General features: G+C 44.1%; 1 protein-coding gene and 1 long non-coding RNA gene across 5 annotated transcripts in view; both read left to right on the forward strand.

Moving 5' to 3' along the window:
- Window positions 1-14,525, forward strand: part of LOC147754440 (uncharacterized) — a 30,044-nt gene extending 15,519 nt beyond the window's left edge. For all 4 annotated transcript variants that reach the window (XR_015317564.1, XR_015317565.1, XR_015317566.1 and 1 more), the window contains one exon: window positions 12,913-14,525. This is a non-coding gene — a long non-coding RNA (uncharacterized LOC147754440). The remainder of the gene's footprint in view (window positions 1-12,912) is intronic.
- Window positions 1-26,759, forward strand: part of LOC111254967 (A disintegrin and metalloproteinase with thrombospondin motifs 6-like) — a 236,974-nt gene that overhangs the window by 29,524 nt on the left and 180,691 nt on the right. The gene's annotated exons all lie outside the window — the stretch shown is intronic.

Here is a 26,759-nt window from a genome sequence, read left to right on the forward strand (position 1 = left end):
GTATCCGGATCAATACAAACCTAACCTTAGTTTTTCGTAAAAAAAGTTGTTGGAATGAGATAAATGAACTATGAGTAACATTGTCAGCTTGCAGTTTGAAACTTCAGTTCGGTGCTGCTGCTGCTGCTGCTGCTGTAGGCATCGAAGGTTTCTACTCAGAAGAGTAAATTGCAACTTAAGCTTTCTTGCCCTGACCGTCTGATTGGAAACCATCAGCGGCTGTCGCGTTTTTGCGCCATACGGGTCGGCTTCTGGCAGGGTCATTGAGCAACATTGTTCGTTCCAACTAATGCGCCACGTTTGCCGCCTAGCATTGGCCACCTCTGCTCGGGGTTCGACAAAGGAACGAAATGAGAAAATGAGATACTAACTACTTTCGATGTTATGCCTGCTTTGCTTCGATGTAGAAGGTTGCTGATACAGAAGTTTTGCAGAGTCCCATGATTTGCCTATGTAGGCACTTTCCTTCCCATCGTAGCCAACCCTTACAATACCTGGCAGTCAAGCCAGCGAAACCATGATTAAGGGAGGGCATAACGACATACTTTCAAAAATGTTCTAACTAATACATCTTACCCAACGCAAATCAGTAGCAGGATGAAGGCATAAAGACTTTGGTTAACATAAAAATTAATATTACGCTGTCCATTTCACTAGCCCGATCATCTCATAGCCGGGTAGCATGATCAGATTGCTTCTCATTGGCGCCTACGCTCTTCTGAACAGCCACATGCATGGCCATGGACGAGGTGAACCAGGCATATTGAACACACAAAACACAGTCTCTGGTAATGCTGCCATAGCTCGGAAAATCTACCGTTATCCAAATCACCCGCATCCTACGTAGTTGCGGTTCAACCAGAAAATACTAATTTGTGGTAGAAACTACATGAAAGATAAATTAGAAACTGCTGCATTTTTTTCTACCCCCTAGTTACAGATCGAAAACAGGATAGATATCGGCTTATAATACAATACGTAGTACCATTCTGTTCTATCTATATAAACTATCTTCAATACTTTCGGCTAGGATTCAGGGATTGTCTCATTGTAAACGCAGCTTCGAAAGGTCTGAACGACTCAGGCCAATATGACCTTTCTGGTGACCTTGTCTAAAAGACCGCGTGAGACTGGCGCTAGAGTCAGATTACATTTATAGCGCAATTTGTTTCGGCTTATGTCTCCACCGTTGTTCTGTCTCATTCAGATTTCCTTCGGGCGGTTCCGTCAAACAAGCAGTGAGAAAGCAGTCGACGGTAGCATCAGCGACTATCGCTCGCTCGCTCGCTCGTTGTACGTCGACTGTTCATTTTGCCATCTAGTTGAAGTCGAAAGGTAAAAAAACATCGTGTCGTTACACATAACAAAAATCGTGTCGTACGAGAAAGAGACGATGGGTCGATTTAGCCAGTGAACGCGCGGCTGCCGCCGCGGCTAGGGTGCACAATAGCAGGGCATCGTCACTGAGCTGCACGCTCGAACAGCGAGAACCGCGTTGCAGCCGCCTCGTTTCGTCTGAAGTGTACTACCCGCCCGAAGAATGAGCATGAAATCACAAATGTTATTGACACTCATTACAACAACAGTAATAGGAAAAACGACGACGACGACGACGACAACAACTAACAGACGGCAAGAGAAAAAATCGTAAGAGCAACAAAATTCCCAACAATAAAAAACAAGAACAATACGAATAGAGACAACGACGACGACGACGGCGGCGGCGGCGGCTATCAGACGGCAGGGGTCAAAAACCATAACAGGAACACAAATAACAACAGCAATAACAAAAACAAGGACGAAGGTAATGGTAATAAGAACAAATAGCGAAACAAAACAAAGAAGGATTGAGGCGACTGTCGAGGGCAAAGCGATCCACATTTCATGTACAACCAACCAATGACGGTCGTGCGGCTTCTTTTCGAAGGCTATTTACAGGGTCGGGGAACATAGGACAGCGGCAGCGAAAGGGCAGGCGCTGCTCTCATTCACGTATAATATCTGATATTCGATCGTAGCCGAGAGAAAAGATCGACTCTCGTTTCGCTCGCTCCATGGTCCTGTGATTTGCCCCACTTGTTCTGGACTACAATATTTTAAACGAGCTCAAGAGTCTTTTTGATAGATTGCTACAACAAAGCGACTACTCTATGGGTAATACGTGCTTCGCTGAGGCGTGAGTAGGCCCGCTCTGAAAATACTGAGGCGTACCAGGAAAACTATTCACAGGACGCCGTGGTGCCCAACAAACCCCCGGCCTATTGTAATTCGTTCACTAGTTCGAAATATAATCATTGATGTTGACATACGTTGACACGATTACGGTAATAACATATGACATATTGCATGCCCTCCACTGAGTAGGGATATGGTACGTGTTTTTTGGCTGATTTCGATAAAATAACTCCCATCACATCAAGCATATGTCTCCTGGCTGAACTAATACTGTTCGATGAGTTATTATTTTTTGTTTTGAGAAGCAGGATATAATGAACAATTTTTTTTTTGTCACTTACAATTTGCTGGGCCTAGTTAGGTTGTGGAGCATAAATCCATCAGTACTAGATCAGTAAATCATCTTGGTTGGTTAATTATTTGCCATATTTCAATGGACTTCAATTTAAAATTAAAATGAGAGAGAAAAACACTTGGCTAAAAGCGATCTAGCTTCGTTCTGACATGTCGCAACGCACCAGTCCCCATTTATGTTTTATGACTTTCTGAGACGATTTTGTGAACTCTATGTGTCTACGCGGATAAAGGAGTCACTTATTGCCCTGGGCGGATGACCGACAATATCCAATATAACTTGCGTTAAGCAAGTATCTTCTTGTCACCGCGAAATGTCGTCATCAGCCAAAAGGTCGACCATTAGGCTTCTTTGCGCAGGTGTGAGTCGAGGGTCCACGTGATAGCTTAACGGATCGCTTATGTGCCTGCTGAGTTTAGGGACACTTTGTGGTCGAGGTTCGATCCCGGGCACAGACAGTCTCCGTTTCGAGCTAGAAGGAGGGAACGTTTAAAGGCGCTACCGGACGTGAAACTTGAAACACAGGGCGTTGAAAGCTAGGAACTGAGTTATAATCTATTTATACGCTTCAACGACTTTAACGATTGATATAATTCTCACATATATAGGCTCCGTTTGACGAGAACACACACAAACGAAGTTGATATGCCTAGAGAAATTGATTTATGAAAAAATGGCAGAAAGCTTTCCCACCAAGTGTGATTAAAACGGGCAGATTTTTTTGGTATGTGTGACAGTGGTTGAGGAAACAAGAAAAGCTTGAACGTGCCCCAATTTCAGATTTTCAAAGTTGTATCTAAGAAGAAATTGTTTGATGTATGTGTAATCCGTGCTCTACAGATTTGATGGAAAGCAACAACACCCATCTAACGCCATTTTAGCTATTACATAATTGCGTATGTTTGAACTCTTATTGTTATCTCCGACTCCAATTACTGTATGAACTAGTATTATTAGTGAACTAGAATCTATTCTTATTAATGTTGCTACTCATTGCCATTATGTTGCCTGGCAGTTGTGACGACAGTCCTTTCTATCGATATTAATCTGCGTACCTTTAGCCCACTTTGGATCTGAATCAATATATGCAGGACCAGGCATTCGGTAGTGGGGACAAACGTTGGCGGACTGTTTACCGTAGCACACATGCGGTTATACCAATAGAAAGTCAGGCTTTTGTTTTTTTTTTTTATTATTAAACTTATCATGGCGAAAAGAGAAACATCATTTTAAGCAAAGATTAGCTATTTTTTTGCTGAACGAACCTTCAACGAGAATATAAATGTCCTTTCGCCGGTTCTCAAGCAGCTCCTAAAAATCCATAAAATATTTCCATAAACATACTATGTTAGATTTAACAGGTTCAAAAATGTATCAAAACAGCTTAACGGGCTATTTTTGATAACTTGATTTTATTCTGCATAGAAACTAATGGCGGTTTTCAGAAGAGGACTATCAATCGCTGACTGGGTCATCCAAATAAGCCTCAACGATTAGTGTTTTTATCAACTTTTGCGAGGTTTTCCACTGTTTTTTTGTTAAGTACCGAGACTTAATTAATTTTGATAGATATTTTACGTTGTGTTTTTGGCCGATACTTTCGTGAGTTTATTAATAGCACTTGACGTACAATTATTAGTATTGAAGATTGTTTGCGGAATAAAGGGAAAACTTTTTAAAATCATATATATAGAAAGTTTGCGTTTGAATCGACAGATGGCGCTAAGGTAAGATCGGCTGATCGTATCTAGCCGAAATCCAGGATGACTGTTTCAATTGTCGGGCGTGTGTCCTGCTGGTTTTATCGAACGGTTGTCGTTAGATGTCGCAATTCGATACGTTCAGTCATAAAACTCGAAGAGATGCATATCCGACATTGCCTTTTTTACTATTGTCGTATTGGAAAAAGTGCTACCGAGACGAAAAGAATTGTTTGCGATGGCAAACGTGGAGCAAACGTTACCACTTGCTAGTTTCGATTTAATGGCTTCAGAACCGGAGACTTCAACTTGAAGGGCAAACTACCCTCCGGACAGCCACAAAAAGCAAACTATGACGAACTGCAGACACTCCTTAGGCAAAATGCGATGCAGTCAATTCGAGAGCTCTACAGCTAGAAGTGATTCAGACGTCTGTTATCAATCTTTTATATGCACTAGGAGGGAACGAAAAAAAAACTAGGCCCTCCAAACTCAATAGAGGTACGAAAAAAAAAAATTGTTTGACAATATGCCTTTAGTTCTTTACATGACAGAAAAAAAAAGTAATTTCTATATAATATCGTAGGAGACTGATTATATACGATATTCCTGAGCACAGAACTGGAGTTCTTAAACCACTCGTTGGCGACGTTACCAGAAGATATTCATGCTTAAAAGCTGCACCTATGCATACGGTGGTAGGGGACGAGAATGTTACACTGTGAACTAGTCAGAACCTAATAAAGAACTACAGAACACCGTCACGCAAATCAACTCAACTGTCTGAGCCACGAAGGTGGCAGCAACAGGCCTTGAACATCCTCCTAGCCATCACACGGACATTGCTCCACATAACTGTCATTTGTTTCGGTCAATACGCTATGGACGAGAAGACAAACATTTTGGAACAGAGGCCGAAGTCAACGAAGGGCTTGCCTTCATAAATGAAGCTTTCTACTTCACCGGATGGATCGGCTGCTAGAAAGATACAAGAAATTAAAATGGCTAAAAACAACGACAAATTTCTATTCAATCGAATACACATATCATACATTTTATACAGATCTTCGTACAGTTTTAATTCCTAAACTTCGCGTAACAGATATTAGGCTGATAGATTGCAGCTCGCTACCTGGTTCGAATCTTTCTTGCATCTTCCTTTGTCTTCCATTGACGACATCTTAAGGGGTACACCTTCCTCACCGCCCTCTGTGTATATATGCTTTTAACACTTTTGGACCGATATGTATGTATGTTTTATCTCTGAGCAATCTAACGAGAAGCAGGCCTGCGGCCGGCTATTTTTGCACGTACGCTCGACTGGATGTTGAGGGGTGGAACTTAGTCACTTTAAAGCTGCTTACATCAACTTGCTATTACACAACCAGCTATACTATCTAGCTTTTCCAACACACATATGTACTACTGAGAGACAAGCAGCGTTAGACACGTTGTCCGATACCATTCTTCTATGCGTGCCTTGGCCGTGTGTAGTAGTGCTTATGCGCGTAAGCAAATCGTCCTTTGCGGACCGGCTTCATCCACGATAGCCGCTGGCCGGTTTTTAGTTAAGACAACCTAGCTTTTGCACTCAGCCCAATTGTATTCTTCGTTAACCACCACTTCCGGCGACAGTACAAACGGTTACATGACTATATGGTACGCGTACAGGCTTTCTTGCGCTACTGCGGATCGACACACTCAAACCTTTCCTTTGGTCTCCACTTCAGTATCCTTCCCGATGCCCCCATCTCTTCCCCCACGGAAATTGCAGACCATCAGAGGCTCGAGCACCTATAGGAGCCGCACAACGCCTGGGGATATTTCGTTTATACCAAGCGAGGAGCTTGCTTCCGACCGATGGTGGTAGTGGTCACAAACGCAGAATAACGGCCATAAACACCAGGCCATTTTGGTAGCAGATTGGCCCACCATTGACGAGAGTTATATGAGTCACTCTACACCAGCCCCAAGAAAGAAAGAAAGGAAGGAAGGATCGCGCTATTGAAAGCATTAATAATGTAGAACCGACAACAGCGTTGGGTCAAAGATGTATACTGTGACAAATAGTTCGGAACAGTCCCCGTGTTGTGGTAACGCGTTGCCTACTAAACTCAAAAACAAGTGATAGTCTAAATGTAAATCTGGGCGCAAAAACATCTAAGCTGCGAGCCAGCCGTCTCGAACGAAACTTGGCGGCAGTACCAAACATAAAGTTCGAAAGATTTATTTGCACTGTTTAACGCAACAGGTTCCTTTCGGCAGCGCATAGTGACGGATCAAAATGTTTAGCTATGTAGTTTATCTAGGTAATATGATTTTGATATTCATGTAAAAGTCTAACAGTAATCAAACATATTGACTACCCACAAGGACTGTATGCGCTGGTCAACAATCAAAATCAGATTAATCTCTGCTTTTTGCAGCAATTGACGTCATGTACCCTAGCCAGAATGGCCGATGAGTCTGCTTAAGTAGGTCTATTTCAGAAAATTGACCCGAGTTGTCACGTAGACCTGTGATCTTTCGTCCTAGCATAGGAACTCAGCGAGCTAGAACTTGGCCGGTTTGGAATAGATAAGAGCGTTTAAAAGCCCATCTGTATTCAGCTATAGCACTAAGTCTGGTCATTTCTCATAAAAGGTTTCTTTTTGCTATCGGTCGAAGACTGCTGCTTCTGGCCGACAACAAGACGGCTGCGAGATGTTTTGCGCTAAAGAAGACAATGTGCTAACATTGCAAATGGTTCAAAGAAAAGGAGTAAAGTCAAAAGTCACGAATTGCAGGAATAAGGCGACATCCGACATAAGCTACCCATGTATCCCATTGGAACTGCGTTCTTCTTACAGCGTACGTGAGTACCATATCAATCGGACAGGTCATGAAGGATAAAAATTGTTTCTGTCAACGCCGTCCCCATTCGACGTGTAGTTCTTTCTTTGGAAAGCTAGGCGTGGGCTTCCTTTTCCGCTAGCGCTCCTTACAATAATCTTTCAAGTATGTATCCAGCTGTTAAAACTTCTTATTCCTGAATCGCTTATAAACCAATCAACTGTACAGGGCAACCGCATACATAATAAGCAACCGCGTAAATACAAGTGAGCCTGAAAAGGTGGACGGCAAACTTCAAATATTGCTCAGAGAGAGTTTGCCCGACATGGCTTTCAATCTAATGTTTTCAACGAAGCGGGAGCGTAATGTTTTCTACAGACCCAAGGCGTACGAGGTCCCTATGCAAGCGGAACTGAAGCAGTGCTAAGGACGAATTAGCGAATCGATGAACGAAGATTGCGCCATTTCAAATATTCATATTCAATGTGCGCTGTTAGCTAGGACAGCGCGTCGGATATCTATCTATCTATCTATTGGTTAGCCACCCACTGATCAGAAGCTTCTGCTCGACACTCACAAGTTTTGTCTCGCACTTGTTCTGCTGCTGTCGTGTGCCTGTCTAGCATCTCAGATATTAGGTCAATAAAAGGAATAATGTAGGAGGTTCATAGCATAATTCACTAGAATGAGCTATCTAGCAAGCGTTTTCTTCATCATGTCGATTTCCACCTAGATTCTCTATTCACCGGGAAGCGCGACAAAAGTCGGGTCAATCGCGTATTGTTTATATATGCATTTACACAATATAGCATCATATAATAGATCAGGCAGACAGGCAGGCAGGCAGGCAGGCAGGCATGTGATGTCAGCTAGTCCATCAACCATAGAGAGGTCGTTGTTTCTCATTTTCTTGACTGAACCAAGGTAGTGTTTCAATATCCCTCACTGCTGCAGATGTTTGGTCTAGCTTCTCTAGCACTAACGTCGTTCGTATTCATCGCGTCGACAGACTCACCAGGTCTCGGGCAGACACGGTTCGCTGTCGATGCCGCTACGGTCGGTCAAGTGGTTGTACACGTCACGTATTGAAGGTAGGAGATAATCGGTACAGCGGAGGGCAAAACTACGAAACAACCTGGCGTGTATGACGAGGTTGATGAAGGGACAATCTGATAAACCTGTGGGCGAGCTATCTGACTTATAGAATGCGACAGAAGCAAAGAGCTGAAGAGTGGCTAATACGTGCCCGCTCGACAAAAAAGAGACGTTCACAACGTCCATTCCACTTTTACAGTGATTGCCGCTGCCACAATTTTTCACCGTCTTTGCTTCTCTCTACCTCTATCCATCACTCGTTCCAAGAGCAGCACCGCCTGGCTCGACTGGACTTTTTTGCTGACGATTCTTACAAGGTTTATTTTTTTACCCACTGTTAGAACACCCAGCATTTGCATGTATAGGGCGTACTGGGTGTGTACGTGAACATGCGGCCGCCACCGCAACTTTCATGTGCTTTAGTGTCGCCCTGCAACGACACGATCGATGTTCTAGCGCTTAGATTATATGTGATACGAAAATAAAACGCGAAGAGAGAAACGCAGAAATAGACTGAGAAGGTTACACTCTTGGCCTGCTGCATGCAATGTACCCTGCTTTAGGAAAATATGCTGACAGACAGACAGACAGACGAACAGATGGGCATAAGCAACACTGCTGCACTTGGGCGCCTTAATACTTCTTTATTTTGAGGGGGCACGTTTAGCCCCTAGAGGGCAAGTTCATCTCCTATTGGTTGTCTTCGCCACTATTGTTTTCACTAGGCTGCAGCTGATATAGCGGCAACAGCATGAGTCCGCTGTTCACATAGGATGACAGCGCTTACTTGGCAGGAGGGCGCGAAATAGCGTTTGAAATGACGTGCACTGAACTGCTCTCACTGTTGTCGATGTATTTTACAATGGCGGCCTTTACCGACGTGAGCGGCTGCCGTTGTGCCCGTGTGCGCGGTCGATAACGAAAGGCTGCCGTGAACAATGCTTCCGGTGCTTTCTTCCAGGTCTCAATTCGCTTTAGCGTATAGTTTAGCGTGTTTGATTACTTTGAGCATAAAGGCAACTGGCAGTTGGTAACAGCCCGGGTTGGCCTTGATCGACTCATAAACATTGGACTGTCCGAGGATTCTGGAGCTTTCGACACCATCGTCGTCGTGTAAATGGTGCTGCGAAAATCCAGCGGTCCTCCTTCAACGGCTCCGTAAAACGGATTTTACCCAAATTCAATTACTCAAGAATCCGGAGCAATATCTGACGCTGACTAAGGCGTGAATCTTCCCACGTCCGTCTCGTTGTCACACGACTTAAAACTCTGACAACACCTGTGAGCAAGAGAGCTCGGCGGCAGTTCGATATTAACTTGATTACTCGTTCGCATGTACGAGCAGCCTATTGGGTCCGGGTAGGGGGTAAACAATAGCATATTGCACGGGCTGCCCCGTATGTCTCGGCAGTTGATCAGGGAACAATGGAAACGGAACTTAGCATTCTACGTATACGTAACATGCGATAGATCGCTTGAAAGATTGTTAGCTATGAACAGACTAATTTCCTTATAAAGGGCTGTACGTAGCCGATCGTAAGCTAGCCATTGCATCCGAAATTTTATCCGAAAATCCCAAGCGCCGGATAGACTATGTATAGGGTTCGGCCTACATAATGTCTGTCCATGCGTCCACAGTACTGATGATTATGTCAAGCGCTTTCAATAGTAAGTTCATTTGGCAGCCAACTAACTCAAGTAACTTTCCCTGACCGTAGCAACGCAGCTCACCAAACAACAAGAAGGAAAAGTTTTTCGCACTAAACTAGCGACAACTTCTATAAAACCCATCTATGTCGATTGTGTTGTACATTTACTAGATACACATCGCTTAGTACGAATCATTAGCTGTTGTAGAGCTTCATTTTGCCCACGTCGCCTCGTAGCGTTACTAGTCCACGGCAGGCCATCCAACTAAATGGGAGTATAGACATAGAAAACCAAAAGCATCTCGGAACATAAGCAAGTCATATATGTACAGGCTGATTGTGAACATATCAAACAGAAGAAGAGAGCATTTTGATGTCATCGCAATCTAGTAAACGCTTTAGCAGCTCCTGCATGAATCGGAAGAGTGCGTACGGCACCGTCTAACAACAATAGTACCATAACTAACTCGATGTAATATATCTTGATAAAGAGCAGCCCCAGAAAGTGACAGACAATCCAAACCACCCGTTCAGTTGAAATCTACCGCCGGAAAATTTTGAGCCCGCATTCCGTTTACTAGGAAATGATTCATCGTGCGACTATATATGGATGGCGTATGATACACCAATAATATGCCATAACATATCTGGAACGACAGGACGGTCGCAAACAACATTTGTGTCACCGCCACCCGTAGTGTTATTTTGAAGCTGTAAACAGTTTTTCTTTAAGTAACCTTTACGCGCATCCATATTGCGGTGACTTTGAATTCTATTCGGATATGGGTGTTTTATTACCAGGTTGACAGCAAAATGTGGTGCTTTGGAATAACTGAGCACAAACGAAAAGGCCACTATTTACTTAGGGTCGCCGCGTACCGTGTCTACTATGCTCGTTTCTAGTTAAAAAAATATGGCCTCGAGAATCATTCATAATCAATACGCTTTACAGATGTAATCAGAACCCGACGGCCATTCTGTCCCTGTCACATGATGGTAGATTATTGCCATGTGTTGAAACAACAACAATAACCGAACAGAGCAACTGTAGGGCAGCGCATCAACTGTGCGACCGGAGGTTCATGGATTGCGCGTATTTTCCATTGTTTAATTCAGGAAATTGTCACCCACGTATCTCTAATACAGAAAGTTGTTCGTCACGCAATCGATATCGGGTTTTTGTACCTCGCTAGGGAGTACTGAAAGAACGTAGTTGACTGAAACAAATAGACAGGCATAACATTACGTCGAAAGGGTGCTTTAGCTTGATTAAATGAACGTAAGCCGTTACGAGTTTACATGCAAGTTGGGAATGGCTCGCCATTAGCGCCGGATTACGCGAGACGTTTGAATATGGTCTTATGTTATGATGAACAACTTTAACGTTTTTAAAATCGACACTCCAGTAATAGACTTTAAGCCTGAGTCAGAGAGTATGCGTCATTGATCAAGAACGGAAAAGGTAGACACTCAACCGAACTACTACTGCACTCCTTGACTGATTTCCGAATCGATATATATATATATACCGTATTAAATATCGACTATTGTCTTTTCGTAGCAAATCTTCGTTCAATTTCGAATCGTTTGGAGGGAAAATCGCATGGTTGGGCTTGTGTAGCTTCACCTGCAACTCATTCGGCACTACTTCTATCGCATTTGCTGTTTGGACCACTCGATAGAGTTTGCCATCTGCTTAGTCGTCTACCCAAATATTTCGTCTTCTTCAGAAGGGCACAAGCAGCTAGCAAGCGGCGCGTGAGTCGACCTGGCCTCGACATTATCAATGTGACGGAACCGTCGAGAACACTGTGCCTCTCCCCGACGCGACACCTGGCCGAAAAGGCGCCGGCGCAGAATGTCTGAGGTAATCGGCTAATGTACGACAAATCTATTGCTAGTTGCAGTAGTGGTGAGAAGACTGCTTAAAGGGAGTGCCGGAAAGATTCAACGCCCTAGGGATCAGACGCGCAAAGAGGTACATGCTAGATAGTTGGTAGTCTCAGATCAGGTGCCCACTTCCACGTACAAATTGAGGGACCTAGCCAGCTTTTAAAAGGAGGCTAGGTCCGAAAGAGGTAGGGAGGGAGAGAGTGAGGCGACATAGCTCTCGGGGTTGTTCTAGGGAAAAGCAGGGGGTTGAGAATTTGGCCAGATACCACTCGCCGGACCACCACAGTCGGCATATGAGTCTGCCTTTCTCTCGAGTACAGCAAATCAAGCATACGTTCCACCGCTACTGAGTGCGACGGGACGAGAACAAACTAAATAACTGAGTTAGGCAGGGCCGAGTTGCTGGCCTCTGGTCTCTCGCCGATTCCTTGCTGCTTATGCTGTTTGCTGGTTCTTTGTGCGGCTGGCTATCAGCCGTGCCGTTGGTCGATAGCCAGTCAGTACGTAAACCTGCCAAAGAGAATAGGGAACAGGGGTAAACCTCGCTGCTGAGCGAGTGCCGCTGAGTTTGCTGCGGGTTAGCGTGACCAATGACCCTCCTTTTCGAGCAACTATCTTCTTCAGTCGCTCGTTTACTTGCTGACCTGCTTTCTACTGCCGTACACAATCCATCCTAGAAGACGCCGTCGAAGGCACAAAGAGCAGATATCAACCAGCGATCTGAGGTCCAGAGCCCTGTGGGTGGCTACGCAATATCAGCCACACATTCCATGTCGTCGCCACAACGCAGGGCATCGTGGGGCTTATGTACAGCATTATAATACTATATCACATGTAAGGCTGTTTTGTCGACCGCACTCGCCGACGCCGTCTCTGTCGTGGACATGGCCGAGATGATCATCGACGAAATCGTCGCAGAGGTCGTAGCAACTGCGTAGATAACATAATTACAGAAAAAAGCGCGCCAGATGCGGGAACGGAAGGCAATATTTTTACTTATCTCCCCGTTCATTTGCTATAGTTGACAAGGTGTAATAAAAAAAAAATAAGCAGATAAGGCCAGCAGTTAGGTGCTGGCAGAATTCAGCAAAAGTTCTGTAGAGAGCATATGAGCGGCGATGCACCGATATAAAAGTTTCCGGTTTCTAAATTACAATTACATTACTTAAATATATATCTAACATTGCATTAACTTTGTTTTTCTTAATTACAGGTAAGTCAACGTAACACAATTGTCGTCGCTCTTCAATCCAAGGATATTTGCCATTTCAGTTGTGTTACTAGGAATGGGCAGGGCGAATAATCTATGATATTATGAGTACGAATGGCTTGAGAAGCCACTACAAATTAAATATTTGCATACTTATAATATTTGCAATACTTCCGGAATGAGTTATTGGACAGACTAAGGCTATGCGTTTTTCCTATGAGGTTTTGTTTGTCATTTTTACACTAATAACTATTCTTACGAAGACAACACTCTAGCCCCATTGCATACATACAGCCAGCGTGTCACGAGTAATTCATTGCAAATGTCACTTATGATCGTACGTATTGATAGCACATTGTTATACTTCTCAATCTTTGTCCAAGTATCGCTGATTAACACTTCGTTCATCGGCGTTTGCTCGCCTCGCCGTATGGAAGCTTTGAAGCACCTTCCCTCCCTGTACCGTAGTGGTTGATAGCATTCACACTTCGTGCTTTTTCTCTCGGATGGCATTCATTCCTTCCTTGCATGAGAATCCTAAGCCAAGCAACCGGGGGCGTACGTGGTCCGGCTGGTCGCTAGTTGACCAGCTATAAGCCGAGTCAGGTGATGCTGGCAGAAAGAATAATGTTTGGGAGGTAAAGTGTCTCATTGACGTGCCGAGCGATGCGCTCGTTGTGCGAAGCGCTTCTTTACGATGCTCTCATCGGCCCTCCTGTCACTCAATAGGAACACCGGCTACGATTCGCCTCTGTTTCCTCCTCGACGGTGGCCTCTTTGTTGGATTGCCCAATCTGTAGCCATGGAACGTTTTTTTTTTACCAATTCACATTTTTCCATAGGCTTCGTCAGCGTATGCCGTACTTTGGATGCGCTTCGTCTTATTAGAGCAGAAATCGGAGCGCTGAGTATCGCTAGAGGATTCACTCGCTCGCCCGTTTAATAAGGAGGTGCGCGGGACCCTGAAACGGCATCCAGCACCGAGCACGCAGTAGCGGTATTAGTTAACCTTTGCTTGTAGAAGCCATACAGCCGAATGAAAAGGCAGACCCTGTTTTCTACTTGGTAGGTAGTGGCAGTTCCACTGTCAGCCAGTGTTCTTAATACTAATATAAGTAGACGCATTCAGGCACATATAAAGTTTGAAAAGCAAGCCGTTAAATAAATCACTGTATGAGAACTGAGTGGGGCTAATTCTCGTGATTGATGCTTACACAGGGATAGCAAAGCGTCCAGCGTCGTCTGCGCATCAGAATTGTTATATTAGGGGACACAATTAGCCATACAGGACGAGTTTTAGCTCATACTTTCTTCTATTAATGAAGTTTGCTCACTCATATATTGTATCACATACGAATGTATACAGCTTGAAGGAATATTGCGAAATCATGGTGATGAATTTCAAAGAGGTTTCGTAGACGATTTAGTGGATCTTGTCAAATTGTTATTATGTAGATTGAAACGAAAAACCAGTGTTACAACATTGCCTCTAGCTAATCACACATGCGCCTCCGCCTTTTGCCAGTGTCTATAATGTTATGCTAGCGTCGCTTAAAACAATGAACAAACGGAATACGTCTCCATTTACAGTTTTCCTCGAATCCTACAAAGTTCTCTAAGCCGACTCATTTATTGGCTCTATATTGGTATCGCTGCAATTGTTCTTTAGGGCTTCGTTTGTACTGCTCGTAGTTCCCTTTGCCGGGTAAGCTTTCTTGTCTGGGATCAGCGGCGGCTTCGGCAGCGGCCTCTACATAGCCATTATTTTTATAGGGCCTCGCGTTCGCTATGCTGGTCTCTATGGCATAAGTCGGCAGGCTCATACGTCAGTTACGAAGAGTTGGGTAAGCCTGCCCTCTGACGACGCTGGTCCGCTCTTGCCACTGCGCTGCTCTGCCAGGCATCTTCTATTCCCGGCGGGCATTGCTGCATAGAGTTCTCCATTCCTATATGTATATTATAACCCTACACTCACACACACATGTATATATATATGTGCCCTAGCAGCAACGGCAGAAAGGTCGATAGCTATGTACCGACCATAGATGATAGCACTCTGGTCCGTGACGTTTTAGCGGCATAGAGATACCGTATCCATCCAGCAAGAAAAGGAAAAAAAGAGACCATAGAGCCACGCATGAAGCGCCAAACGTATATACGTACACACAAACACCCATTGACGCACAAAGCTACCAGCTAGCCGCCTCCATAGAGATGAGGCGGGACGAGAAATGCTACAGCTGCAGCAGCGACCGTAGCGGTGGTTCTGACTGTAGCTGTGATGATGGTGTGGGAATTTTGGGAGGCAAGTTGGGAAGGACAACGCGAAGAAGAAATAGGAGGTTAGTAGAAAGCCGGGACGAGCTTTGCTGCTGGCGGATAGTAGCTGGCGTGAGGTGGGTGATTTGTTTCGTGGTCTAACAGAGAATGCGATTAATCGATTTTTGATGAGCCTTCCACTGCTGCTTAGATTCCAGCGCCCACCTCCACTGTAGCGGCCACAGCGTCGTGCTACTAGCCCGCGCTAACTCCTTCCTCTAGGGGGCGATTCTCGTCCTCGACGGGCCAGGCCATAATTGCGTAGCTTGCTTGACTGAGTGGCTAGCCAGTCAGTCAGCAATAGGGCAAATTTTTTCGGTTGGATGTTCGGCCTGTCGCGTGCTTACTATGTGAGACGGGGACTCTACAAGCTGCGTTTCGTTGCCCAAACAATTTCTTGACCGTCACCGAACTAAAGTGTTGATTTTGCTCTGCCTCTTCTGAGCTGAGAATTATGTATGCGAGTGCAAGTCTTATCGAGCGTCCTCTGACGATCTTTTATTCGATTTAGACATATTCTGAGCTATTTGGCCAGTGTGTTTATTTGTATAATTGAATCAGAGCGGATATTGTCGTTATTCATAACTCCGGAAACGTCAGAGTTGAGCCAGGCAGAGGAAAAGTAGTAGACCACCTGCTTACAATTAAGCTGAGTTGATTCAAAAGGCGACTGGCACTATTGATGGGAACTACATTTTTACACCTGAAGGTCGCATATATATATGTAATCATGTGTGAACAAGGCATCATCTACTTGAGCATGATACAGCCGAAGTGCAAATAGAATCCGTGCTTTTGAAGTCCAACGAAAGCTCAACGAAGGAGTGGTGAGATCTATGTATTCATAAACATACAATCGCTGTGAAAAAGCGCATGGCTAGGAGTTTAGTAAACCGTGAGGCGGGCCATGGTCTTGACGTACTGGAGGGATCTTGGAATCGGAACTTGAACTTGTCTCCCCCGCTCTCACAATTTGTAAAAGCATTCCTTTTCTCATGATTTAAAAGATATTCAAACGCATATAGAAAAGACGGTTTGACTGAAGGTCGACAAAAAACTATCAAAAGTTAAAGTGATTCGGTGAGGGCCTAGCACCATTAGTTTGCGCGTATGAGTTACTGATAATTTCGTTCGGACACGTGTTTTTAAGCTCTACTTACAGCTTTATTCTAGATAATTACAACTGTTTCATTTTCTACAGATGATCAACGTTACATGGCTAAGTAAGTTGTCATGTTTGAGACGCGTAGTTCTAAAGATTCACTGTAAATACGGTGCTTTGATTTGGCATGGTCGCAAACATGATCACGAAATAGGACAATGAGCAGCTTGAGGCCAACAATCGGAGTCTAAACCGATTTCTAGAAGGGTACGCCCATAGTGGATGCACCTGCTTTGTTGGGCCCCTAAACCCGAAAATAAGAACATCCAAGAGCATCCATTTCACTTGTGCATTATACCGATATTTCTGCACTTCCCTTATAGCGCCGCGGGTTGTTCCGCTATAAAATAAAATAGCTAAAACTATATTGATTTCGTTTAGCCTGCTTTGAGCGACGCTGCTCACCTTAGATTAGTGCGACGATATAAAAACTCCACTACTCCTGCCTACAGACAAGGCTGCCAATAAGGTCCTCTTTGATTCAATTCAAATCAAGCTCTGTCGCAAAGCAATTGCACACAGACAAAAGATTCGTTTCTTGTTCATTGGCTACATAGCAACTACGAACTAATGCCCTCGAATACGCCCAGATAGAGCATGTATTACCTCTTGTTGTCTACACTGATAGAATTAGCTTCCATAGCATTAGCGTCAACGAAATGTGTGCATCCGAGTTACGAAAACTAACAAGAATTCACACAGTGGTCATTTTAATCCCAAGACCTCTGAGAGACCGCGAAGCAGTGAATCAACTAGATGCGACCGTGCAATTTCATCTGAGATTCATAACTACTTCAAGACCAGTGGGACATTAATCCGGGATCTTATCATCTTTTAGTATTCCGGAAGTCTCCAAACAACACATTTTATTGTTGTGTAATTACCGGTGTATATTTATATATTTTGATATACTTTGTATATTAACACCAAGCTCCACCCGTGATTGATGAATTGATACTGGGATTCATATTTGGTTGTCCTTGGTGTACTGATAAACGTGTTAAGTTGTTCCTACTCTCTTAACATGTTCGCATCAATTACCCACTTCTAATTAACTAAAGGAAACGCACTCGATTTTTCAAGTTAAGCTTGCTTCAACTTAATATAGGCTTAAATTCACCTATTACGAACACTGCTCCTCTATCAGGTGTAATAAGTTGATCCATGTTAATTGGAGTTTTAAACATCGGCCAATGTGAATACTGAATTTGTACCTTGTAACGTTTGTTTCGGACACATTTTTAACGTTTTTTATACTTATGCATAGATAAAATAAAACCCAGGACATTTTCAATAAGGATTCTCTGACAACAATACCTAGGTTTTAACTGCATTAAAAAAAATCCTATCGACATTTTTAAATATAACTACATATTATAGATATGAACGCACATTTTGGTATTCGCCATAGCTTGATACGGTTTTCTTATAATTTCATGATATTACAGGCAAATCATGTATAGGAAATACAACATAAGGGTCTACAAAACATGGCGTATACTGGACCTTCGACGTGCATATTAAACGAATGTATTTTATTCTTAATGCTATTCTATTGTTATATTACTATCAGCGTTGTCGTTATTGTTGCCGTTGTTGTTATCATGTTGGTATTCATCCGCTGTTCTACAAGAGGCACTTTGACATAGTCAATCGCTTGGTGACACCCCTAACCTCTTATCCTTAGTATCTCACATACGTGCAAAAATGTCTTGCACCAGCTAGCGCTAGTATTAGTATAACCATAAACACTTCGTCTTCCTACAATGCATCCCGCGATAAAGGAGTACCCATTCTAACCAACCTTCAAAAGCACCGTTGGTGCAGAAGGTGGTTGAAGGGACGATGACAGTCGTGCCCCAAGAATACTGGCGCGCATATTTGCCGTGCGCAACTCAAGAACTTTATGGGAACTGCCGGCAACGGGTCGGCTCGTCGAATGAAAACACAACGCTCAAAAACTAGGGAAGATCTTGGGGTTGTGGGGTAACGAATTGGAGGAGTAAGAAGATACGGAAACAGCTTGGGCTACTTTGAGAGATATACAGACATGCATAGGCAAGGTCGCTTTAGGTGGTTGTATGGCTTCGCCAGGCTGTTGGCTGCGCTATCCCTTCATGTAAGGTGAAGGTTAGAATGGAGCAAGTGTTGACGCATAGCCAGGCGGTGAAGTTTGTTTACTGGGCAGTTTCAATCCAGACCAATCCAACGTCGCAGCACTGGCAAATGCGAACAATGGCAGTACAAGCCAGCGACGGCCGCCACGGTTGTCGATGGTATTGCTGTCTAAACCCGTTTGCTCGCGTGAGTCTGCGTCGTACCTGCGTAAGCCGTTTATTCGAAGAACCCAAAGAGACTATAGCGACCGTCCTTTGGAAGGGAGCTTTGTAGTCCCCCATTTTAACGTTTCGTCTATTTCTTGCATTTGCGGCTGGTCCCCGTGTACCCTTGAAACGAAGGTTTCCTGACAAACTGCGTTATTCTAGACCACATTTAAAGGCTAGGGGTTTGTGGGCAACACCGGCTGCATACTGCTGGTGCCGGAGGCGTCGTGTCGCTGACGCTGGCTTGAGGAGAGAGTGGCCGATTGGCGCAGCGTGCCATATAGCTCTTCAGACGTAACCTGCAGCACGTAAACGAATGCAAATATGAATTCTTGTGGTCCACCATCCGTGCGCACGAAACCACACTGAATGGGACCCAAGAGAAAAGAGGGGTCGATGCGACAGGCAAACAAGCTCCATCTAACACGACACTCTGCTTCTCAGGCGAGGAACGCAGAGCTCTGGGCCTTTCGCCGACACCGCCTCTCTTTTGGAGTATTCGGTCGTCTTTCTCCTGTCATTTTTCCCTTTATCTCTTTTGGTTTCTCTGACTAGCCCACTCGCTTTCTGCCCACCTTTTGCTTTGCCGGTCCTTCCTGGAAAATGCTGCCACATTCTAACGTACGTATTTCTCACCTCGTAGAGCAGCCTGCCCTTTGCTTGTCGTGCAGCGAATTCGACGGATGTAAGTTCGAGCTATAGGGCCAAGGAAGGACTTTTTTCGTGCCGTCGCTGATGTCCGTTGACTGCACCTTCCTTTCAGGACAACCAGTATATACAGCTCTCGGCTCCGCTTGCATTTCTCGTATCGCGTCGATTTTTCGTGAACAACCTATGTACAACCAGGAAGCTAAGGAGATGAAAGAAAGCAATTGATGACAACTTGAAGACGGCTCGTTAGAAAAAGATAGCACTCGTTTCTTGCTCGACGGCTTAGCGATCTCGCAGTTCCACACGTCAGGACCCTTGGGGGTTTCGGGGAGTGATCCGTGTTTAATGAGTTCATGCGTCTTACACTAAGTACACCCAAAAATGTGACAAGAGAGGCGGGTAGATGGAGTAAACAGGCTGAGATGAATCCAAACAAAGTGTCGCCTACATTTCCTATAGACGTGCAGTATCAGACCTTCCTTCTAGCAGTTCCGTTCTTATGTTATTTCTCTCAATCAGAATGAGCCAGCCAATTAGCCAATCGACAGGCAAAGCCTTGCTGCTCGATCTCTTCTGTTTGGCAGAATAGGGCCAGTAACAAGGGGTGAACGAGCCGGAGCAGATAAGAGACTGAAACGAGCCAAGGTGGCACCCTGCCACGAATTGTAGCAAATCGTGGCATGACTTGACTCCAGCCGTGGCACTACTACACTACAAATAGGCCACAAACACAATCGGAAGGAAAATACATAGTTGCATTGACACGGCATCTTGTTCCAACATATGTCCTCGGAGATATTTGAAAGCTTTGTGAGAATTTTCATGTTAGTGTAATAAACAGAGTTGCATTGAGCCTGCTCATTTCAATTGAAAGGAAATACCTATATTCAGAGGTAGTATGTATGTATGTTAGCTAACGAAGAAAAACTCCTCTAACCATAATTAATTGTGCTTATAGAAAAAGGAATGAATGGAGCCGATCGAAAGGCAAAACTGAGACGGCGCAATATCAACTTCAGCGAAGCCGAGTCGAAAGTGCGACAGACGAAAAATCAGAGCAAGTTTGACCTGAATCAGTTGGCATGTATCGGCGCATCTGGCCGTTTCGTCGTCACAGGTGATTCCCGATGTCTCACTCTGGCTATTGTTGCAAGGTGTACCGCCCCCTTGGTAAAAAGTGAACACTGTGCGGGAAGCGAATGTACTATGATCAGATGCACAGCATTAGCATCACTGCCATTACAATTCTCGAACAGGCTGGGAGCATTAGCCTTGCACTACAAGCAGCAACGAACCCGATAACGGACATCCACGTAGGCAAGCGTAGGCAATATGAGTTTTAGCAATCGCGCCGAAAAGGCGTCGAAAGAAGGCCCGGCGCTGGCATCGTTTGTTGGCGCGAAACTTAGTAGAGCCAACGTAAAGCATGAGAGAATTCAAGGTATAAACAGGGCCGCGACCTACTCTTTCCTCAGTGGCTGTTCCGTCCACTCGGCCTGACGTACAGCAGGCGACGGTAGGATTCCTATTTTGTGACCACAGCCCACCACCTGCCAGCAACGTGCTCAGGAGACTTAATGTTTTCTCTACTTTTTACTTCCTCTAATAGTCATACACACGCTGACGTTTCTATCAACCAGCCTAAGAACCTACAATCATTGATGCACAGTTCGTTCCTGCTTAACCTTTTGCGAGGGCTTTCTTTAGCTTCTTCTTCTTTACGTAGGGCTTCCTCTCTAATCTGACATTCGGCTTGCAAAGGATTCGTGACAGTTCCGCGGTCATCGTCCGACGTGCCTACTTCACTTCCACTCTTTTTTCTCTCCGCATCCTAGTTAGATTCGCCTTCACCTTCCCCTTCTTACTTTGTAGGTAGTAGCAAATAGAACGCACGGGAAGAAGGTGTGCTAACTACGCCATAGCGCGAGTAGAAGGAGCCGACAAGACACGATCAATCGGTTAGTGAGTCCCGGGTGTTCCGCCGGAGTTTGGGCCCGATCTACTCAACCCGATGTGGACGGGCCGAAATGGACGGATAAATGATAGCAAAAGGGCGAACGGGGCCCGTTAGTCTGTACTAGTTCTCTCCTTGGCTCTATTCTTAGTGCGTTCTCCATGCGAAGACGCTGGCTTGGAGCGACGAAGCGATTGCTGGAGGAAATGCCTGCCCTATAGTGGCTCATAGTATTTGTTTATATCTGTGCGTGGCACCTTCCTAAATGTTGTCAACACTCGTCTTGCTCTCTATGTCTTTGCCGCTTTCCCTGAATCTGCCCCCTCTGAGGGGTCTACATCTATTGTGTACTCCGATAGCCATGCATCTATGTGGCCTTGCCGTCACTGCCACTGCGATAACCTTCGCTGTACTGTGGATAGCTTTAACTTCACCCCCCCCCCCCCCCGTGCATTCTCCCTTCCTTTTGCTTTTAGCCGCCAGAGGCCCAGTAGGAAAGCGGGTGATGATGTCCAGTACTTAAGCGCCGTTCTGGCAACAAGGCCTGTTCCCGTGTTAGCAACAATCTCTGTGCTAGTTCTTGCAGCGCTTTATAGCGGTAATAGTAGTGGTGATTGCTCCGTAGATACGAAAAGCCTATAGCAGGTTGCCGGTTGCCAGTATCAAGCTCTGAACTAGCGCGAGGCCCAGATTAAAACTATAGTCGGTAGAAGAGCCATTGGCGACGGGTGGTCGAGGATGCCAACGAAATCCGTCGAAGCAATACGATAAATGGATGCCTTAGCCCACTTCGTCAGGCTAGCGGTCTTGTCGCTGCTACAGCCAATAGGACGTAGGCTGCAAGAAAACGGAGGTAGCCCTCTCTTTGGTCACCATCTTCTTATTTTTAGAGCGGTCCGGGAAGTCGACTGAGATGGAATGACGCGTAAACGCCCTGTTCGAATGTGGACGACCCCTTTGACGCCGCCTGCTCCGTTCATCGGTCAGTCTATTCGTCGGCGAGGCCTCACTTGGTTACCGTTAATGAGACCGACGCTGCTGCCAATCTCGGGTCTACTTCAACAAGAGGCGATAGATACACCGTCATGGTAAAAGGCGGCGTAGTTGTGATGCGGCGCAAACAAGGCACGGGGCACTGTTAAAGTGGTGGCTATGCGAAAAAAGGAATAAAACAATGCGATTATTTATTCTCCTGTATCTCCCTAGTTAATTTTGTACTGTTCCAGATATGATTGAAACCACAATTGGAGTGGTTAGATTGAATTGCGCTACGTTGATCTGTTTACCTATGTGTGTAAATCGTTCTTCAGAGAAAATACTATGGCTGGAGTATCAAACATCTAGAAATACACATCTTATATGATAATATATAATAGGCACGACCAAAAAGCAATTTAATTTCTAAATGGAAGCTAACCTGCCTTTGGACTGTCGTCTTCGCTCGAAGCAGCGGTCACGGTTATTGAGTCTCAAAATCCGCGGACCTATTCCAACATTTCTGCAACAACTATCAACGCTTCATGTAACACTAGTCTCATGGATGTGCGTGTTTGCGTAAAAAGTATGGTTGACGTGAAAACGTATTCATTTGAACGAGTTTACATTTTACCGGAAACTTACCGAAAAACGATTAACTCATAAGTACAAATTATCGCAACCATGTAGATCCTATTCTGACGTCGTTTTTAGAATAAATGGGCTTCATTCACTCCTGCAGGTAAATTATACACATCAGGTAAACACACAAATAATTTCAGTACTGTTTCAGTGACTTTATGACGTACCTTGTCCATGTTGTTTATACTGTTCATCACAACAGTTAGATTTGCCCAAACTGACTGGTCTCCTCTAGCTGCAGGCGTCGTGTAGGAAGCACAGTACGATGTAACATCCACGAAAATCATGTGTTTCGTTCGTCGAAAAACGAACGACCACACCAACGGAACAGAACAAACAACACTCCACATATAATTCGGATGCATCGGCCGTCAGAATGAACTGTTCGTTGTTTCAGCTGATCTCAGCTAAAAAGAAAAAAAGCTAAGTTTGGGTAAGTTTTAACCTAATTGTGCAAAATGTCGTGTCCTTCAAATCACTCAAACCCATTGACTCAGCTAGAGACAACGCCGTTTCTGTAGAGCTCCGGATAGTACGGTCGCGACATGCGCCCACAGCACTGGGTCCTGTTCTAGAAATCTGGGTCACCATATAGTTCACCATAGACACTGTTTTACCTCGAACGAAGTTAGCGTGGTTTCACCGTGTTCAGTGTAAAGAATTTTTATGATATATGCTTCTTATAGATTTTGTCATAAAATTAATAGTAACGCCCATATCAAAGTGAGTCGATCGTAGAAGAAGTACAAGCCATAAGATCGTCATCTTTAACAAGGTAAATTAGTTAAAATCATAAACGTAACTGCACAAAAAATAATTCCCTCTTTTCGCAGCTAAAGCCCATGAACTGATAGTCGAAACATCCATAAGGACTATATTGTGATTGATCTACCGGCGAAGTATTGTAACCTCAACATATGGAATAAGAGTTACAATGAACGCCATAAATGGCAGACCTATACTGCTATATTCTACACACTGCATCCACCTATATATTGAAAAAGTAATTGATGACTCACATCTTTAACTTTTTTTAGTAATTTCAGCATAATAACGCATTTGATCAATACGATCTTCTCGATTACCACTTCGCCTGGACATAACGGTTAAAGGTCGGGACTGAGCATTATATAGCAATTTATACAGACTTTTTTGTTATATACAATTTAATTACATAGGCGCTTCTTGAAGTCTGCTGTAAGAGAAGATGAGACATAAGTGTCTATCACGCTATAGAAAACTCGCTCCGGCTTTATTCAAGAGTTTGCCCTTGATTACCACGTGAGTCAGTGCTACCAGTTTTCTTTTAATATCTATATCCCGAACCATGCATCCTATTATTGTTTATTCTTGCCTGTTCGACAGGCGAATTCAGTCGTATGTTGTTTTGCTCTCCCCAAACTTTTCATAAAACCTTAAGAAGTTTCGAATGATTGGTTCTTAAGTTACACATATGCAGTTACGTGAAGTCGGGCTAGCAAGCCTAATTTCTACGCGTTGTGCTGCCCGGACTACTTTCATTTTTTAAACATTTCGTTACAACGGTAAAGCGGCACCGTCAAGAGATGTTTTTTACAGCAATGTCTCAACGACAGTCTTTTTGCTGACAGAAATTAGGTCCTTTCCTATAACTGTTGCCCATACCGGAGGTCTCTGCCCCCGACAGTTCATTCAGAAATTGACTAAAATCGACTAGAATTTCGCAAAAAACGAGTAGTTTCTTCAGATTTCAATCAGGCAGCTCTGCTAAGTTAACAACCGTTATACACACGACGAAACCGCACAGACGATGTTGCCTATGAGAGGTACCCTCTTCCGTTTATTTTTATTTCCTGGGTGCGCGATCCTGCATTCTACAATCATAATCTCATATAATTTTCGTAGTACGCTTTTTCATAAGCTAGCAGAGAGCTATACGCAGCAGGACCACGTTAATTGCTTCTTCTGCCATTCATGACTGCACACTTTTTGCTCAATTTGTTATATGTGAATTGTCGTACTATTTTGTACGGAACAAGAGGTGAGCAGCCATAAATAAGCTAAAGTCAGTTGGGTTTAAAGACGCTTCTTTTATGTCGTGTGCATGTAGGGTGGGTGGAAATGGTGGGCATAACGGTCTCTGGCGTGCCTACTCGTATGTAGTATCTGCTCGGTAGGTTAGATGGCGAGCAGTTATTCCTGACTATGATTTCGCAAATGGCGAGAAGGCAAGGGCATCTAAGTGAGAACACGGACACTTCTTGTGCCACCAGTAGGTCTGTAGGCGCTAGCAGGCACTCGAGTCACTTCTCGCCCTACGATGCGAACTTAACGACGATCAGGTCACGCAGAAAAGATTTTTCCGCTTTTCTAGCGTTCACACGCATTTACGCGAATGTCCATTTCATATAACTACCTGTCCGCTGGGCTAGTCCTTCCCGTGTCCTATATTCGTAAAATAGCCACGACAGCATACACTATACGGAGAGAGAGATCACTGCCAACTCTGATAGGCAAACCCGCTGATCTCATTGTCTCTGATGATATACGCCTAATAAGGCACGATAGTTTGAATGCGTACAGTTAAACGCTGTTTACGTTGACCATTTGTTGGAGTTAGTAAGATAATGGAGTAAGTAAGCGAGTCGCTACGTAAAAACACACTTTGCAAATGAAAATAAACATATACTTAGAGCGTATTTATGTGCAGCTTAAATACGGCATATTTTAATAAGATCTGGCAACACATATTCTATCTGCTCTGTCACACCTACTACGATGCCTACGTCTTCTTGAAGCGGTAGCGATAAAGATAATGGCGAGTTTGCTTGCACATAAACCCTAGGCCAGATGTCATGGCCAGACTTGTTGTGAAGAAAAAAAATACATAAATATCTCCCATGCGTGTCCATCATGGATCGATCAATGAATACATATAACACGCGCCGACACCAGTCTGCAACTCGTAATGCCCGAAATATGTTGGGTGTTTCAATTATGCAGCCGTTTGCAATGACCTTAAAGTTACCTTGAAGGGCAGGTGTAATTAGAAAAGCTAAGGCCTTAAAAAAGGTTCTGAGTTCGGATCGCCCAGTATATTTTAGTTGCAATAAATATTCAAATTATATAATATTCATATATATCCTACAATTGTTTTTTTTTTTTACATATTTAGCTACTTCTTGCTTCTTATAGGCTCGTACGTTTATTACTTTATGTGGTAATGATAATTTATTTATAGTTGAAAAGATTTTTAGAAAGGCTATTTCTAGTGATCTTTCCATTTTGTTGTCATTATTGTTCTTATACGGTCAGAATGTCACGTGTTACTCTTTATTTGTATATCTGTTTCTTATATTTCACAGCCGAAGCTGGTGGCGATTAACACAATACTTTTCCCCTTGATATCGATGCTATACCATATGTTGCCATACCATGTTGCTGTACCATATGGAGTAAAATCATAAATCGTTTTTTTTTCCGATCATCTTAGGTGATCGTTCTCCGTGCTAATATTCGCAGTTCCTATAGAGCAAAACGCATGTTGAATACCTAGTACGTTCTTCCGCTCCCCAGGTTTTGCTGAAAAAATAAGTTAGACGAAGACGAAACGAACCAAAGACAATCACAGAATTTCTACATTGTAGCCGTATGGTTTGTTTTCATTGCGTTTCGGTAGACCTGTTCAAAGCCTTAGTCTAGTGCAATTTCTGCCAGTCTGCTTTCTCACGCTTTTGGAAGTTTCCTGGAACGATGGCAGATGGTAGATCCAAAGTTGGATCTGTTTTAGCGCTATGTTCTGGTCCTTACGTTTGTTGATTGTTCGCTAGTCTGTTGCAAAGTT

This window comes from Varroa destructor, unplaced genomic scaffold (genome assembly GCF_002443255.2).
Source record: "Varroa destructor unplaced genomic scaffold, Vdes_3.0 BEIS01000007.1, whole genome shotgun sequence".
Lineage (NCBI taxonomy): Eukaryota > Metazoa > Arthropoda > Arachnida > Mesostigmata > Varroidae > Varroa > Varroa destructor.